Here is an 18,189-nt window from a genome sequence, read left to right on the forward strand (position 1 = left end):
TTAACACATAGAGAAAATATAAAATGATAGTAAAATGAGCATCTGTTTACCCACTGCCTAGATTCAACAATTTTTAATTCTTTGCTAATTGTGCTTGCTATTTTTATAGATATGAATGTATTTAATGAGACATTAAATGATATAATTTAAAAATATTCCAAGTATTTTATCACCTGTCAACAACAGCAAACCTCTCCATAAAAATGAGAGACATGACAAAATATATTTAAGATCTTGATGTTCCTGAAATACAAGTCCATTTTCTAAGAAATCAAGTGATAGAAAATGTACTTAACAGTTCATGACAGTCAATAAATATCATAAAAACAACAAAGTTATGTGGAGGCATGGAAGTTTCCCTGGCTTGGCAAGTTAGTCAGGGAGGCTGCTCCCTAAGCATTGGATGCCTGAAGGCAGGCACCAGGTTAGGAGAAGGCCAAAGCATTGTGTGCCTGTAGGCAGGCACCAACGAGTTGTGCACCTGACGGCAGGCAATTAAGTTAGAGAATGATGCTGGGCTCCTTCCGTGCCCCTGCTTTCCCACCTGGTTCAGAAGAGATCGTTCCCTGAGATTACTATTGTCCTCAAGCTTGCACCTGAAGATTGTAGACATGCTAGTCTTGTGATTTTAGAACAAACATGCTTGCCTGAGGAAAAACAATTAGGTAGCCCAAAGAATGCTTATACTATATAATCCTGTACTAAAAAGCCAATAAAGAACTTCTTGCAGGAACAGAGAGATGGAGTCAGCTCCTTTCTTTCACAAAGTTAAAAATAAAACACTGCCACAAAAAATGGACTCTACAGCTTTAATTACATTTGAATATTTTTAGAATACTAAAATACATTTTATAACCTCTTTATTTAAAAATTAAAAGGCATAAAACTCAGTTGAGCCACTTCTTTCCTAAATGTGTTTAGAGCATTTTGACCTCTTGGAAATCTATTCCTCATAATTTCTATTTGTTTTGGAATTAGGCTATGTATCAAAGATATTTACCTAGTTAATTGCTATTTCCTTGTAAGACTTTCATTTTTTTTTAAATCAGAAAGAGAATGACACCTAGTGCATTTCCTGAATAATTTGATACACGTTTTCTGTTTCATTGCAAATATATTTAGAGAAACTATTGAGACAGCTAAAATGTAGCATCTAGCAATAGTGTTTATAGTTAATAAAATAGTCAACTGCAAAGGATAAGCAAAAATTCTGCTTTAAGTTCTGGATTCCATTTACTCAACTCTATCATTGCTCTTGGGGTATTTGAAGGCTCTTGGAGAGTTTGAGTACCATGTATTGCATTTAGACTTGCTTTCAGAGAAAGACTCCTATAAATGTGCCTGTAAACATATACTGTAAACATGTTACAGGCATGAAAGGCAAATATAGTAAAGGTTTAATAAGGGAAGCTTCCATATGGGTTGCATGCTGCACTGACAATCATCTCCTAGGTAACTCTTAATGCCACTCCTAGGAGTCCAGGGAAGTTGCTGGTAACTGCATTTCAGCCATCTTGTCTGCATTGTCATAGCCCGGATTGGAGGTTGCCATGATTTGCCTTTCCTCACCATTGCTCCACCTCTACTTCTCATCATTTAAAACGTAAAGTTGATTAAGAACGAAGTAGGCTAAATGAGAATAAATGTTTTTTCCTCCACTCTGCCATCTCACCCATCATCTCACCTCTAGTATTTGGACCCTGCGTTGCGTGTGATCATCTCATCAAGCTTCAAAGACCACTCTCACACATCTTGTAAAAGTGAGGTATGGGAAAATTGTGCTTCAACTGATAAATGTTGGAATTTAACTTCCAAATTGTTCCTCTGTATGGCTCAGATCCTGGCTATACCAATTTTTGCTCAGTGATTTTATTTGTTACTTAATCAGTCCTTTGGTTTTTCATTCATAAAATGGGAATCATATTAGCAATCTCACAGGACAATGAAAATTGAATGAGTTAATGCATGTAAGGCCTTAGAACAATGCCTGACAGATAATAAGTGCCTAGCAATATAATAATAATTATTATTGTTTTAAAATTTGTATCCCCATCTATAATATTTTATAAATTATATAAATAACTTATTGGTTTATTATCTGCAGTCCAAGTAAATGCGAATTATTGTATGCTTTGTTCACCAATTTATCTCCTGTGCCCGTAACATGCCTGACATGCAGTAAATATGTATAGAAAGAATGAGTAATATTTATGCTTTTTTAAGTATATATTACTTTTAGTTTTTAATTTTCATATAATTTCCCCACATGGGGCTCTGAATTGGGGAATATCTTACCTCAACACTCATTTCACATTATAATCCTGGCACTATGCCTATGGCTACAGCAAAAGTCCAACCCTCATCGTTCACACGGCAATGGCCAAGCAGAAGTCATCATTTGTATCCTGGGGGAAAAAAAGATTAAGTTTAATGAACTTACAAACAAAATTAACTGTTTTTCACACTTCACGATTCATACATTATTCTGTGTGTGTGTGTGTGTGTGTGTGTGTGTGTATCTAATTTTTTCACATAGAATGCACTACTAAATAGCCTCTAGAATTTCCACACCTGCCATTTCAATACCAGTTGTGCTCTGAAGAGTTAGCTATTATTAAAAAATAGCATAACATATACATTTATAATAAATAAACAGGCACTAGAAGAGACAATTTGAGGTTGATATGTCATCTTGACTTCATGCAAAAGTAACCCTACCACCATGGAGCAGGGTGGGGAAGAGACAGCTTCCAGAGAATGTTCAAAATCAAGGAGGCCATCATCGCTGTGGATTTATCTTCCATTACTTTCTGCAATAATGAGCCAAATATGCCCTGCAATATCCACCCCAACTTTCCTTATTTATAAATGATAAAATAAGATAGTGTGGCACCCATGGGGTTTCCACACCCAGATTTCCCTTCAAGAGACCTGGGCAAGGGGTGCAGCTGGCTGGAAGCCTCCCGGTGCTGCACCTTTGGATCTGTTGTGCTGTTCACATCAAGGCCACATTCTAATTCTGTGTATCTGCTTATAGAGGGACTCAAATTGACCAGAATGGGACTGGAATACAAAATGGAGGTAACAATGGAGTAGTGCTTCAGCTTGGCCAACTTTACATGACTTGTGTAACAGGAGAGAAATGACAAAACAACTCATCATTCAAATCTGCATACATTAAAACAAAACAAAAACACCCAAGAATGTCTAAGAGCATTTCAAAAGATAAAACAATGGGAAGGTTAATTCAAATTCCATTTCATATGGGGCACTGAGAAGAAATGTCAAGCCAGCTCAACTCACCCATATTCAGTACGCCTGTTAGTAAAGATACTCTGCAAATACCAGGTGTTGTTCAAGGCTAACAGATGAAACACAATCCTCTGCTCTATTGTTCTTGACTCTTCAGTTCTCCTCTTCAACTAATTCCAACTTTTTTTGTAATCTAAACTTGCCCTGGATTGTTTTATTTCAATGATCCTACTTATGAGTTGGGATCTTCATAGCATAATTTTAATTTTCAACACCATATTGCATCAAATAATGGCCTCTTTTCCTCTCTTGCCTCTTTCAACATAAACTTTACCTGAACCACCCTGACAATCCAAACTAGCCCTGATGTAACTGAAAGGAGGGTACCACTGGGTCACAGGGCTGTTGTAACTGGACTTATAGTTAAATTTTCATCACTGGAAGTGTACGATGGTTAAAAAAAAATCATCAAAATTCTGTAGAAGTCATCTGTAACAAATGTACCACACCAATGCAAGGTGTTAATAATAGGGTGGTATGTGGAAACCCTGTATTTTATGTGTGGTTTTTCTGTAAACCCACAAACAACTTCTCTAATTAAAAAAAAAAAAAATCTGTAGAAGTAATTTCTGAATCCTGGATCGAGTATGGCATTTATGATGGCTTCCGAATCTTAGCACATTTGAATGCTTATTTTTTAATTTTATAGCTACAAGAACTGGCATATTTGCTTTTCACAGTATCTGAGTTTTGGGGTTTTTAGTTTTTGCAACATAAAATGATTGTATTTGAATACATAACTTCTGTATAACCAAAAATAAAACAGCAGAATGAATTAAATGGGAAGAAAACATGGTATTTCATGTGTGATGCTTGAAAATCAGAAGACTGACATTGTTCATCATAAATGAAACCTTAGAAATCAGTACAAAGTAACTATTATTTCAAGAGAAATGAAAACATTCCAAGAAAAATGAGAACATAGAGGGAAGTGAAATACAAATGACTATTAATGTGATGATGATCAAGCTTGAAGTTCTTTGTAACATTACATCAAAGATTAAAAATACCAAAACATAATATTTGTACAGTTGTAGGAAAGAGAGAATGCACATTCACAAACACTGGGAAAGTGAACTGATGAGGACTGCCTTACATTTAGAGGGAATTATGAATTTTCACTGAAAATGCCTATTTTCCTTTTCCTTTGCCCAAGCAGTTTCAATTCACAGGAATTATTCCAATAAAGTAATGAAACAAATTCAAAATAATTTACGTAGAAGCATGTTTGTTGCAGAGAAAATTTGTAGCAAATATAAAGATCTATTAAAGAAGAATGTGTAATCAATAAATTTACATCTCTTTTACCAAGAGAGGTAAAGTTATATAACCAAATTAGAACAAGGGGCTCAAGAAAGTGTTAAAAGGAAAAATAAATTATGATCCCCCCAAACACTACTTGCATATTGTTTATGAACATACCTCAAAAGAATGTGCAGAAAACCACATTAATAGCAAATAATACTGGGGAGTACATAAGAAGGAGAGAAGATACTTCAGAAGTAAAAATGTTATACTTTAAAAATTACTATGTCTTCTAAATTTATTGCAAAATGATTTCTTATGACTCAGCTTTTAATATTTATCCTGAGCTTTGGGTTTTGCTTTAACTTTCTGTAGTTTACTTTTGTACCATTCATCTGGTACGTATCTAACTCTGAAATAATTAACTCAAGGTAGAAGAAACACATTGATTTAGGACTATATATGTATCGGGCTTTGTACTATGTGCTTTACACATCTAATTTATTTTGTACCTCACAACAATCCACTGAAAAAGTAATATTACCTCAGTTGGAGTGTTTAAGGATGTATATCCCAAAGAGATAATATAGTCTTATAGTGTGACAATTGTTAAGGGACAGAGATGGCAATTTAAATCAACTCTGCCTGGTGCCAAATATCTTAAACCTTTAAAATGGTAACAATGGCATGTAGGAAAGACAAACATATCTAAGGAAATGGTTGATATATCATTTATATTTACTTTCTTAAATGCTTCCAAATAATTTGTAAGTTTTATTTTAATATATTTGGTGTGGTTGAGTTAGAAGAAAATTTTAAACATTAGAATATGTTCTAAATGCTTGGCTTCTAATAAAACAATTGACTCTTTAGTTTAATTGCTGGATATTAAATTGGGAAAAACAATAGTTATGAAGTGAAATTTAAGCTGATCTCCCTCTAAATTAATAAATATCAATCAAATGTAAGTTTCTCTATACAGGTATGAATACTGAACTTTTATTAGCTCAAAAATTTGAAGAGAAAATAAATACATTAAAATGAGATAAAAAGGAGGCTATGATTTTGAAGCTACCTGAAAAATTCAGAGTAAAGTGTTTGGAAAAGTACGAAAACAGAAGGTGTTTTGGAATGCATTTAAATTGAGTAGGGGAAACATGATTGCCGTCTCTTCTTCAGAAGGGAATCAAAGGACAAAAATTTGTAAAAATGTCCTACATAGCCAAAGTAGTGGTGATGGGGGAGGTGGTGGTGGTGGTGGGGTATAGGTTATTTATTAAAACATTTTAAAGCCATTAGAAAATGTAATGATAAACTCTTTTATAAGTGGCAAGTAAAACACACTGCATTATATTTTACAGATTTTGAAGGAACCACACTGTCACATTATAGGAAATTATAAGACAACACGGTAAGTCAGAGTGCAGAGTTATGAGCACGGCGTTAGGCTTGGTCTGCTCTTGCATGGAATCTTGACTTTGCTACTTACCAGTTGTTTAACCTCTAAGACCTTCATGGGCTGCAGTCTAATTAAGCACATGCAGCAGGCCTCAAGCAGCAGGACAAGTAAAACCACATGAAATAGTTTTTCAAAGAAAATTTTGGTGTTATAAAAATATGTTGTCAGAATGAGAAATAAAATGTAGTCTCCATTACACTTATTTTATGGTTTAGTATTTCTTTTAATTTGTATAGGGAGTGTATACAACAATCTTAAGTGCTTTGAGATTCTGAACATCTTCATCTGTTTCTGACCTTCAGTGCCCTTGTGTATAAAACTGGAAGAACATCACCTTGCACATTTGAAATGATAATTAAGTGGGCTAAAGAGCTTTTACCATTTGTAGCCTATGGAATATACCTAACAACTGATACTTACCCAGATCTCTTGGGCTACAGAGATCATGTAAACTATTTAATAAGAGTGAGAGAAGTTGACTATTCATTAAATTAAAAGTTTCTTCAAATTATAACTGAGGAAAGTGGGCTTTTTTTTTTTTTTTTTTGGTGGTGGTGGTGGTGGTGGTGGTTCATGGCAGCATTCATTCTCCCCTCTGAAGTTCAGAATCAATTGAGAGGAGATGACAATCGGCTAGATGGGTACCAGCATTTTAGTTTATTCCTACAAAAATTTGGGCTGCAGGACATGACATAGATGGGAAGGCACTTTGGGCTTCACTATACAGGTGCCAAACTGAATGTACCTGCCAAACTGTAGGCCTCACCTGGTGGTACCTGGGTCTGATCTGTCTCCAGGAGCAAACCTTGTGGGAAAATAGAGACATTTTTACCTTGTGCATGGACTAGATCCAAGAGGGGGGACAGAGAGAGAGACAGAGAGACTAGAAGAAGCCTGTTGGGTCAAAAGGAGCTATCTTCTATCCTGTTGGATTTTGCAGTAGGGTTAAAAATGTGCTTGTTTTTAGAAACTAACAACACTTAAGTAAATGGATCCATACTTTGAGTGTTAAAAAATACTATATGCTTCCCTTTAATGATTTATGTATTTTTTTCGCCACTGTGTGACAAAATTTAAATTATATTTGTGCCAATTTTAGTTACCATAATTCTGTGGAATACAATGTGAAATGGAAATCAAGGAACAACATTCAAAAGTAATAATCCTTGATGCTTGGGTGAATCTTAGTGCATTGTGGCATTCGATTTGTTTAGGCATTTTTTAGTTTAAATCTTCTCAAGTTCATCCTAGAAACTTTTTCAAGAACTTTACTCTCAAAAACAAGATTTCAAGTTTCTTTCTTCAGAAGAGGGCAGTTGCTCCTTTTTATAAATGATTTACTTCAGCTTACAGATATGCAGTATGCGTTCTTTGAATCTAATTTTAATTTTGACACCTTGTGATATTATTTTAACCGAAGGGTATCATTTATTGCATGTTAAACCAGAAAAGAGGATTCACAATACTCTCAAGGTCAACAAACCTATTTATCTTACAAATGATAAAACTGAGAAATTTTGACATGCAAAATAATGAAAGAACTGGTGCTGTGTGGCAAGACAGTTGATTATTGACTCAGTTTTCACCATCCGTCTCCCTTCTCATCCCTCTGTTATATAGATAAAGTTATGGGTATATATAGTATTTTCTGCAGTGCTAGGTTCATCTTTGTATAATGGATTTGCATGGAACAGAGGTCACAGTTCCTTTTCAACTTGCCCAACTACAAAAATAATGTTTTGCTCTATAGTAAGCATAATTCTCCAGGAGTGTAGACTTAATGGGAGCTACTAAATAGAACTAGAGTGGGAATTACCCCTTTTTCTTATCATTAGCTTCTACCTTTAACCTATCATGTTCCCTGTCATTAAAGTTGTAAGATTTGGGACTCAGCATGTGCTTCTAAAGATGTAACTAAAGGGGCTAATTCATTCTTCCGTCTAAGTCCCAGGTCACTAAGCTTAGTCTTTGCCTTCCTTGTGTGGTCTTGTCCATGGACTGATTTGGGATGGAGAGAAAAATCTTCATATGATATTAATATGCTTTTCAGAGACTAACACTTACTGGGGTTTTAATTTCTTTGTGTAAAACAGGAGAGGAGAGATAACTTGGGGAACTTAATTTCTTCTACAGGTCAAGAGGTTTACTTGAAGATAAGTTTGCCTAGGTTCATAGCATAGTAGCAGATTATGGATGTTTAACAAGAACTGTAGCATTTCGAGTATGCGCTCATATGTTACACATTGAATAATCCAAAAAAAATTGTTAAGATAATTCAACTCTAATTTGACAAAATGGTGGAGTGATTGACTTTTCTGATATTCCATATGAAGGGTGAATTTAAATAAAGTAATTCTGTCGAGATAGAGATCAAGAGCTCCTCAGGCAAAGATCAACATGACATTTACAAAGATATTAAAGGGCTGAAGTGCCCATCTTAATGTTCTCAGAAAAAAATATAAGAGAGCAGTGAGGACTATTGTATCAATGACTCCATAAAGGCAATAAAATATCTCTTAGATTTCTCCTCAGAGACATCAATGATAATGACAGCTGACTCTTAAACTCACTGAATTAAGAGAAAATAAAAGCAAACAAACAAAAAGGTGTTGAATTGTGCTCAAGTATAAGTTCAAATCATTTTCTTCCCACTCCCCTACCTGCCACTCTGAAGAAGGAGGAATTTTATACAGACTGGTCATAGTCAAGACATAATAAGACCACCTTTGTTACCTTTACACAAGTTGTACATATTGGCATATATTTGGGACATTCATCTTCTGATTCTCTTCTAAGAATATGGTATAAGATGATGATTGGGAGATTTCCTTGGTTGTTAAGTGATACACATCACCAATTCATTATACATCCATGAATGAGGACAGGGATAAAGGTTTAGCTAACTAAACCTATCTAATGAAAACCAAAAGGCTGTCTTCTCCATGTATTCTAGTCCAGCGCACCAGAAATAAAGTTTTATATTGGAATTTAGTGCTAAAAGCCCGCTAGTAAGGAGAAGTTTCTGTACCTGGACATATACCGAATATAGTTATCCGACTTGAGATTCTGAGATTCCTATGCATCCGTAGGGGGTTGCTATATGACAATGGATCCAGTATGGATCTACTTCCAAACACCAACCCCTCACCTCTTTGAGACTCAACTTATAATTTCAATTAAGAGCTCCTCAACTTTGTCTTGCATCATCTGGTTAAGGAGTCATTAATTTGGCATTTAAAGATCTTTAGGGGGTCACTGAAGAATCTTTAGGGAGTTAATAGATCCTGGTAATAATATGTAAGTATTTCTCTGGGCCTTTTTCTAGAAAGAAAATGTATACTTCATTAGAACATCAAAAGAGTTTGACACCCTTCCACAAATACAGGAACAACTATCTACTAGTGATAAAGAGAACTCACTGTCAACAAGGATGCACCAATGTGCCGCTGCTGCGTGGCCCTCATTGAAACACTCTCCAGCTGGCAATGCTTAGGACTTGTGATCCTTAGGCCTGCCTTGCCACAAATCATTCAGTTACTATTATTGTTAAATACTATCTTCAAGGTAATGTTTTGGGGAGTACAGTGAGGAATCAGATTCACTGTCTTCAAGGAATTTACAGTTGGTATTGGTATTAGTAGTACTAGTAGAATGCAATGCTTTTAAATGGTGTATAATCTGGAATTTCAAGTTCTCATATATAGATCACATATATGTGTCATATATATGAAATAATATACAAGCAGCAGAAGCATCATTAAATCACATCATAAGTGCAACTATTAGTATAATTTCTAAATTCTGATATCCTCATTGAATGTAGGGCAAATAATATATATATTATGGGAAGAGTCTTCATTTCAAACAATTTACTTGAAAGAAGAAGAAAAGGAAGGTTAATGGAATTATTTAGAATTCTAGTAATATTTATATTAGAGGGAAAATGTAACACATTAGAAGTAAGCTTCTCATATAAACTCCTATGGAAACACACAGCAAAAGCTGAATTATGAGAAAGTTCCTATTTTGTGGAAAAAAAAGATACAGTACTCTTCTCTAAGGATACAAAGCCAATCATTTGTGCCAAATAAATTTAAAAGTAATATTTTTCTCTGACATTCAATTCTGTTAGTAAAAAAAAGTGAACACCTCTTCAACACAAAATCATGCATGTGTGTACAACATACACTTTCATGCACCAAGTGATTTTCACTAAAGACACTTGATTAACCATGGTTGTACCTTAATAATGTGCCACATAGAAAGGTAAGCCCAGATAAGAATTCCTTTATGAGAGTTTATTGGATGGATGACATGAGAAGAGGGGAAGAAAATCATAAGGTGTCATATCAAGTGCTATTTGTGAATGGTAAAACAGTTGCCTGGTCGTCTTCAGAAATCAAGTTATCTTCCCCAGTGGAAATTCACCCACACTTCCAATAACAAGAGCACATGAGATCAAAAGAAGACTAACCATATTCAATCAAGAATTCTATAATATCTGGATCTCCACAACTTTTGCAATAAAATAATCCTATCTCTATCCTTCCAAAAAGGTAAAGAACAGTTAGCAGCTCAGTTGGAAAATATCTGAAAGAGATTTCCCACACATTTATAAGTTTCCATGTAAACTGCAACTTAGTTAGCAATAATAAAGAAGTTGTATGATCTGATAAGAAATGCATCAAACATGACCCTGATGAAAGAAAAACCATGTAGTTGAGTTCTGGAAAGCTGAGAGGCTGTGTACTTGAAGGATGTGAAAAAGCCAAAAATCATATGCATCCTATGGTCTTGTATCCCAGACTGTGGAAGGCAAAAAGCACAAGTACACTATCCACACATTTGCTTACCAAAAACCAACTGTATGTATGTGTGTGATAGAGATTTAAACACTTTGTATTTACTGTATTCAAATTCATAATGCCCCAAAATGAGAATAAAATGGATAAATGAATACAATAAACATCACAAGATTTAATTTCTTTTCTGGTTTTCTTTATGTGAGCATAGCTCTACGTCTACAATTATTGTGAAAAATACATCTTTATGTATACAATACATCCCTTCAACCCAAGTCAACTATCTGTTCTGGAGAAAAACTTGGCTGCACAGTACATGGAGTTATTGCTAGATGGTGTATTTTATGATGTGCATTTTGGGTGATTTAATAGGTTTCCGAGGGTAATTTTGTCTGAAAGTGATTTTTGCTTTATTATATATTGATGTTAAGAAATACCACTGCCACCACCCACCACCCACTCGGCATTAAGACCCCAAAACGTCAGCAAAATGAAATGCTAAAATGAAAGTTTTATGAAGCCTGAGATTATCTAGTAAAGTTTAGTTCCCATGAACAATATTCTCACACAGTTTTGGATATATGTCATATACTTTATGCTTTATTAATTTAGTGTTTAAATTTCTCTTTAGTAAGTTTGCTTGTTTATTACTTAGACTATTTCCCAGGATCCAGGAAAATGCAGGGGGTAGATATGCCCACACAGAAATTCCCATGAAATCAATTACTTAGAATACTTTTGGTAAAAATGCACTAATGTATGTTAGAAACAAAGAAAATGGCAATTAATGATTTGTGTTAATATGGAGATAATAGTAATAGAGGATATTGAGGCAATGGTCTCATTAATATCCTCTAACTCTTCTTGACAAAACACTCCTCTCCATCAACTCCTCAAGGAAAATTTAAGCACAAAAGGAAAAGCTAAAGAACACTTTAAAACTAGCTGGTTTTCTCATGAGTAAGATCAATTCAGATGTCAAGGAGTTAGAATTCTGTTTCAACTCTGGATATGAGTCCTCTAATCCATCTTTAACAGCAACCAGGATGGTGTTTTAAACTCGGTTTGATTCTTGGATTTCTCTCTCAATTGATTCAGAACTCAAAGGGAAAACCGTAAGATGCTTTATGCTCTACTAGGAAGAGCTAGAGGAAACTAGGCTCTACCACATCAAAAGACCCTTTTTATTGTCTGCCAGGTAAGTTCAAGTAACATCAAATGAAGACAAGCCAAAGGCTGCTAATTTTTATCTCCCATGTAATGTTAAAAACAAACTGTTGCATCTTCTTTTTATTAATTTTTAAATTTTTATTTTATTTTTTGTGGGGGAGATTTTTATTTATTTATTTGCATGAAGATAAAATTCTGGAAGACAATATAGCAAATACAAATAGCAGTTGACACTGAACAGTAAAGATTCAGAAGGTCTTCATTTTGCGCCAGTGGCATCGCTGGATTTTCTAATTTTCCCATAATGACCGTCATTTTCAGGGTGTGCTAGGCTGCCAGGAACAGAAAGGCACTCAAAGTTGTTGAATCTTGTTACTCAAAAGGGAGGAGAGTAACAATCACCAATGTCAGGAGAAATAAACAAGACAGAAAAGGAGAAGTATTTGCCTCACTGTATAGAGCACAGCTGTCCCAGGTCACTATCTCAGATGTTTTCTCAAGTGGGGTCAAAGTTTCTAAACTCAATCTCCATCTAGGATAAAAAAGAGATACCAGAGAAAAGGGAAAAGATAAAAGAAAACCTGGAGAACCTCCTTGTGTGCAGGGACACCTCTAGTCCTACTTAATCCTCTATACAAAAGAAAGACATCATGTGTGTTTGTGTATGTGGTCACCTGGGCAAAGTGGTAAGAAGGAAAACCAAAGGGGAAAAATGTTTTCCTCCATACCCTAACTACCTAGAACTTATAAAAAGGTCATATTCCCAAGTATGACAACTGCTAACTAAAGAAAGTTTTAATGTTCCTAAACAGAAAGCAAAAGGGATGTAAGCAGCCATGACCTTCCCTTAAAGCAAGGAATGAAGCTGTTAAATGGGAAATACCTGAGTAGGACTGAGTCATAATAATTTGAAATGAAGTATCCCATCATTTGTCTTTGTTACTTGAATTTTCAAACACATAATTCTACTTAAATGGGAATTTTATTATATAATTTTATTATATAAGGAATAATATTGGAAAACTGGGCCTCTTGATTGAGCACGGGGAAAGAGTCAATATGAGATTTTTGCTAAATTAAATCCTGAATTTGTGAAGTGTACAAAGTGAGGCAATTTGAATACAGAATTGTATAGTTGTTAGATAAACCTAAAAACTTATTCTCTATTCTCCCCAGGAATAAATAATTTTGCATCTAAAATAGAGTGCTGCAGCTATGCTTTGAATGCTTATAATATTGCTGACTAATAAAATTATTAGAACAACTGCTTACATTTACTTTAAAAAACCAAAACAATACAAGTTGTAAAGAGTTGTTTAGGAAAGGAAAGACTTGTAACTCAGCAGTTAAACTTGTTATCTATACTAATTATATAGGCACACACAAAATTAACTCACTTTCTGCAAGGATCTCTGAATATTATTCAAGAAATTAACTAAGGTGCTCATGTGGTCAAATATTAAAAAATAAAAATTTTAAAAAGTAATCTTTGATTTAAATATATTTGTTTTAAGATGATGCTTAATTACATAAAAGTAATTTAAGATTAACGCTGGTCCATCAAGTAAATAGACAAATGGTTTAAAGGCCAAATATTCTTCAAATATTAAATTAATTTGAGCATTTCTTTCTGCGCAACGAAACAAACAGAACAATTTAAAAAGCCCCAAATAGTAACGCTGACCTTTTTTCTACATTTTCCAGACTGCTATACCACAGAACGGGTCGGCTTAATCAATGCAAATTTACTGGCTTGAGGTTTTGCGGCTAGGAGAGGTCCAAAATCAAGGCACCAGCAAGGCAGCGCTTCCTCTTCAAAGTGTGTGAAATTCTGGTGCTGGCTGCCCGTAATCCATAGAGTGCCACAGTTTGCATCTCAGCCTACCATCCCATGGCTAGGACCTTTCCTTTTTCTTCCGGTTCCGGTTCCGTTAACTTCCGGTTGCTGGCTCCTGGCCAGGGGAGCTCCCTTAACTCTGGCTTCCAGTTACTTCGTCTGTAACAGGGCTCTAGCAATCCGGAATAAAAGTCTTATTGAGATGGGCCACAACTTGACTAAAAATAACATCTTCAGAAGACCCTGTTTACAATGAGTTCACACCAAGAGGCATGCGGATTAAGATCAAGAACCTGTCTAAACTGGGGTACAAAGTCAATCTACGACCCTTTCATGGAAATTAAAAGACTCTTTTTACAAAAGGTGGAGTTACACCTAATTTATATTTTTAAAAAATTTAAAACTTTTGTTTCCCAATTTATATAAAAAAATTAGCTTTGTATGCTTGTGCTCATTTTACTGTAACCAATCCTAAAATAGTAAAAGCAGATATTTACCTTTATATTTTATATATGCCCAACCTGTTCTCTACAGAGGACATGAGTTCTGAGACTGTGTGCACCTTTCGGAGTTTTCATGGTATGATCCTTAAAATAGAAATGTCTGCTTTTCCTTTTACTTTACACGGCTATATGAAACGTACCTAACTGAGTCATACTGATCAGGTCTTGGCCTTCGCACTGGGCCAAGGGACTAATTTACATAGAAAAATAGTGATACTAGGGAAAACACGGCACTTTTAGGAAAGAGGTACTCCATCTCTCTCTTGTCCTTAATTTTACAAAACCAAGTCCAGCAGTTATTTGTTCTGTGGTTTGCAGCCTTATACAATTGCAATCACAGTGGCCAAATGAAAGCCAGCTGCTGTAGTTCCTACTGCTGTTGCTTGAATATCCTCACAAAAACAATTAGAGGTATGTCAGATAGTTTGTAGTTCACTTTGTGTTTGCACCTGGAGTTGTTTGGAAGTTAGTAATAAGCAAGAAAAATAGTATTGACTCTTTGTTCTGCTCCTGTTCTCACTAAGCACATTTGTCAGATGAAATTTGAGAACATGCCACCACTATGTCTTATTAGTAAAACAAACTGAAAACCTTACTGGCTTAAGTCATACTGCAGTGCAAATGATAGTACCTACTGCAAGAGATATAAACAAAGGCATTACTTTCATTAGAGGACCATGGCAGGAAAAATAGTGACCCCACATTGGTACAATAAAGCTGCTATCATTGGAACTAAAAAGAATTATCAGGGTTAATGAACATTCAACTAATTATTTCAGTTTAATTGTAAGCTTTTGCCATAGAAAATTTTAATAAAATAATCTTTTAAGACAGTTTTAAAAACTGATAGTTTATTGATCTTTCATTAAAAAACACAGTTCTGTCAAGAGATACATTTAGCTGTTACTTTTTCAGTTTTTGTGCTTATATTAAACATATGTCTTTTTTAAAGTAATATATAGTAGATTATATATTGCTCTAATCTCAAAATCTTAGTCCTTTAATTTAGTGTATATTTGAATTTTTATAAACAATTTTACTGACCTGTTCTTTTGATCCTATGATGCTTTTGTATTGCTTCATTTCTTCTTTCTTGCCTTATTTTGGATTAACCAAATATTTAAAAAAAATATTCTATTTCCCTCCATTAACTTTTTTTTAATAACATACATGTACATTTACCACTATTTTGTGATTACCTTAGAGATTACAACATTTATCCTCGACTTGTTAAAGTCTAACACAAAGTATTACCATACCATTCCTCTCATAATGATAGAAACTATGGGCATTTAACTTGTTTTAGCTTTTTCCTGTTTATTTTGTCATGCATTTAATTTTAAGTATAATCTACATACATATATAGCATTTTATATTTTGGCATATATACATACATACGTGTACCCATATGTGCGTGCATGTGTATACATATTCTCTATATGATCACCTAGTTACCTTTCCAGTCCTATTGATTCCTCCCTAAATTTTTGTGTTTCTGTTTGGATACTGCTTGTGGAATTAAAGACTCTTTAGTAAGTGTTCTTGTTCTATGATGCTAGTGATGAATTGCCTCCATTTTTTGTCTTTTGAATCTATATTAATTTCTCTTCATTTTGGAAGAAGTCATTAGGTTAGCAATTATTTTCTTTCAGTGTTATAAACTATGTAATTTTCTTCTGGCTTCTCTCATTTCTTTTGTGATGTCAACAGTCTGAGTTATTCTCAATTCATAGAATGTGTATGTTTATTTTATTTTTTAGTGTCCAATTGCTTTTAGAGTTTTATTTTTGTCTTGGTTTTGCTTTTCTTTTATTATTTTTTCCTTTATCATTTTATATTCCTAGAAAGGCAGTTCTTAAGAATTTTTCCTGCCTGGAATTCTCAGGCTTTTTTTTGACTAGAAGGATTGATGTCATTCATTTTTGATATATTCTTAACATTTCATTTTTCAATATTTTTCTGTTCCATTCTCTCTTCTTTGGGGGTTTTAATTGCATGCAGTTTAACTTTTTGAGTGAGTTACATGTCTCTTAATCTTTTTTCTAGTTTATATAGTTTCTTTTGTCTGTATTTCAGTTTAGATATTTTCTATTGACAACCATTCCCTTTTATTAATTCTGAGTTCTACAGTGGCCAATCATTAAAGCCATCTATTGATTTCTCAAATTCAAATATTTTATATTTCAATTTCATAAATCTTGTCACAATAATTTGATACTATTAAGACTCTCAATCCTATGATAAAACCCTCCATCCTCTCATCTAGTTTTTATATTTCTCTCTCTTGAACATATTAATCATATTTATTTTAACTATTTAACACCCTTGTCTATTAATATCAACACGTGGATTTCCTCTCGTCTACTATTCTATGATTTCCTCTTGACTTTTGTTCATATGGTCCTGTTGCTTGTCATTCATTTGCATCATATGCTCCACATTTGGTATTTAAGCTGCAGTGGGTAGGCGAGGTGGGAGCTGGGTCAGTGCTGGTTTGCCAGCGCACCTCTGGTTTGCCTCAGTTCTGGGAGTTTGGGTTTTTAGGGTTTTCAGCTGAGAATCTGACAGGTCATTCCAGCCTCAACATTGATAGGTTGCAGGAAATTCCACTCTGATTTGCAGAGGTTCATTCCTAAAAGTCTCGACCTCTTTGCTCCAGGCTGCTTCTGAATTTAGCAGATATGTGAAGAAGGAAACTGACCACTTGCTTGAAGTTCTCCTACCTCTGCGACAACTAAAAGCTCTACTGATTTCAAACTCATCCAGCGTCTAATTCTGGCATCTCGGTATCCAGCTGCTCTCAGTAAATGTCCAGGGATTGATGGCTCCAGAGAGACCTGTGAATCACCTTTCCTACCAGGATGCTCAACTCTCACCTGGTAAGGTTTCCTGGACTCCTTCCTGGGGCAGATAATTTGTTTTCTGAGCTTGGAGAGATTTACGGAAATTCTACTCTGCTTTTCAGAGATTTTCAGTTTAGGTCTTTAATCTCAGGCTTTATTCAGATGCAAATTTCAGGTGTAGCTTTCAGGAGAAACTGGCCATGTGTTTGCTTTTGCAGTCACTCCAATCAAATGAAACTGCCTATAGCACTGCTGGATACTCTATTCTCCAGCAGTGGTCTTTTCCTGGTTCAAACCTAGATTCCCAGCCTTTAGACCGGGTTTCTGGAGGAGGTTGGAGGTGGGGGGTGGAGGGTAGGGTGTGGGTGTGGGGAGACAACCTACACACATCTAGCATACATTAAAAGAAAGATTTTCCTCTATTGAGGATCATTGTTTTAGTTCTATCCTTTTCTTTCTTTCTCTCTCTCCTCTCCACTTTCCTTCTCCCCTCTCTCTGCTCTCTTAGCTTATATCCCCCTACCCCTCCTTTACAGGCTGTGGGCCCTTTCTCTGGATCCATGCAATGTGTTATTTATCCATGTGAACTAGAGGCCAGGGGTGTCCAAGGCCTCTGGCCAAGGACCCAAGATAGGAGGTAGGGGGTATGGGGCTGCCTAGAAGTCAGCATGAGCCTGAATGATTTTTCCATAGAAAGCTGATGGAATCAAGGCAGGAGGTTTCCCAGTCTCTCTTTGGGTAGCTGGCAGAAAGCTCACTCCCATCCCCACTCTCGGCCGCCTTCCCTCCCTCCCTCTGTCAGCCTTTCTCCTTTAGGAGCATCCAGGGCACAGCCAGCCCAGCATCTGCACCACCACCAAGCCAAGGCTGTCCTTGAAGGGAGACATCTTGGTGAGGGTCACAGCTCTGTCTCAACTCGCATCCTCATTTATCTTTTCTCTCCTCTCTCTTCTTGCTCTCCTCCTGTCTCTCTGGATAGCCCTGTGGGTTTCTGACCTTGGAATCCTAGCCTTGCAGG

General features: G+C 35.4%; 1 long non-coding RNA gene across 1 annotated transcript; it reads left to right on the plus strand.

Moving 5' to 3' along the window:
- Nucleotides 1-5,948: 5,948 nt before the first annotated feature.
- LOC119511557 lies at nt 5,949-17,124 on the plus strand. Its single transcript, XR_005212200.1, has 3 exons — nt 5,949-5,968; nt 11,917-12,016; nt 16,988-17,124. It is a non-coding gene; the product is annotated as an uncharacterized LOC119511557 (long non-coding RNA).
- Nucleotides 17,125-18,189: the final 1,065 nt, after the last annotated feature.

This window comes from Choloepus didactylus, chromosome 16 (genome assembly GCF_015220235.1).
Source record: "Choloepus didactylus isolate mChoDid1 chromosome 16, mChoDid1.pri, whole genome shotgun sequence".
Lineage (NCBI taxonomy): Eukaryota > Metazoa > Chordata > Mammalia > Pilosa > Megalonychidae > Choloepus > Choloepus didactylus.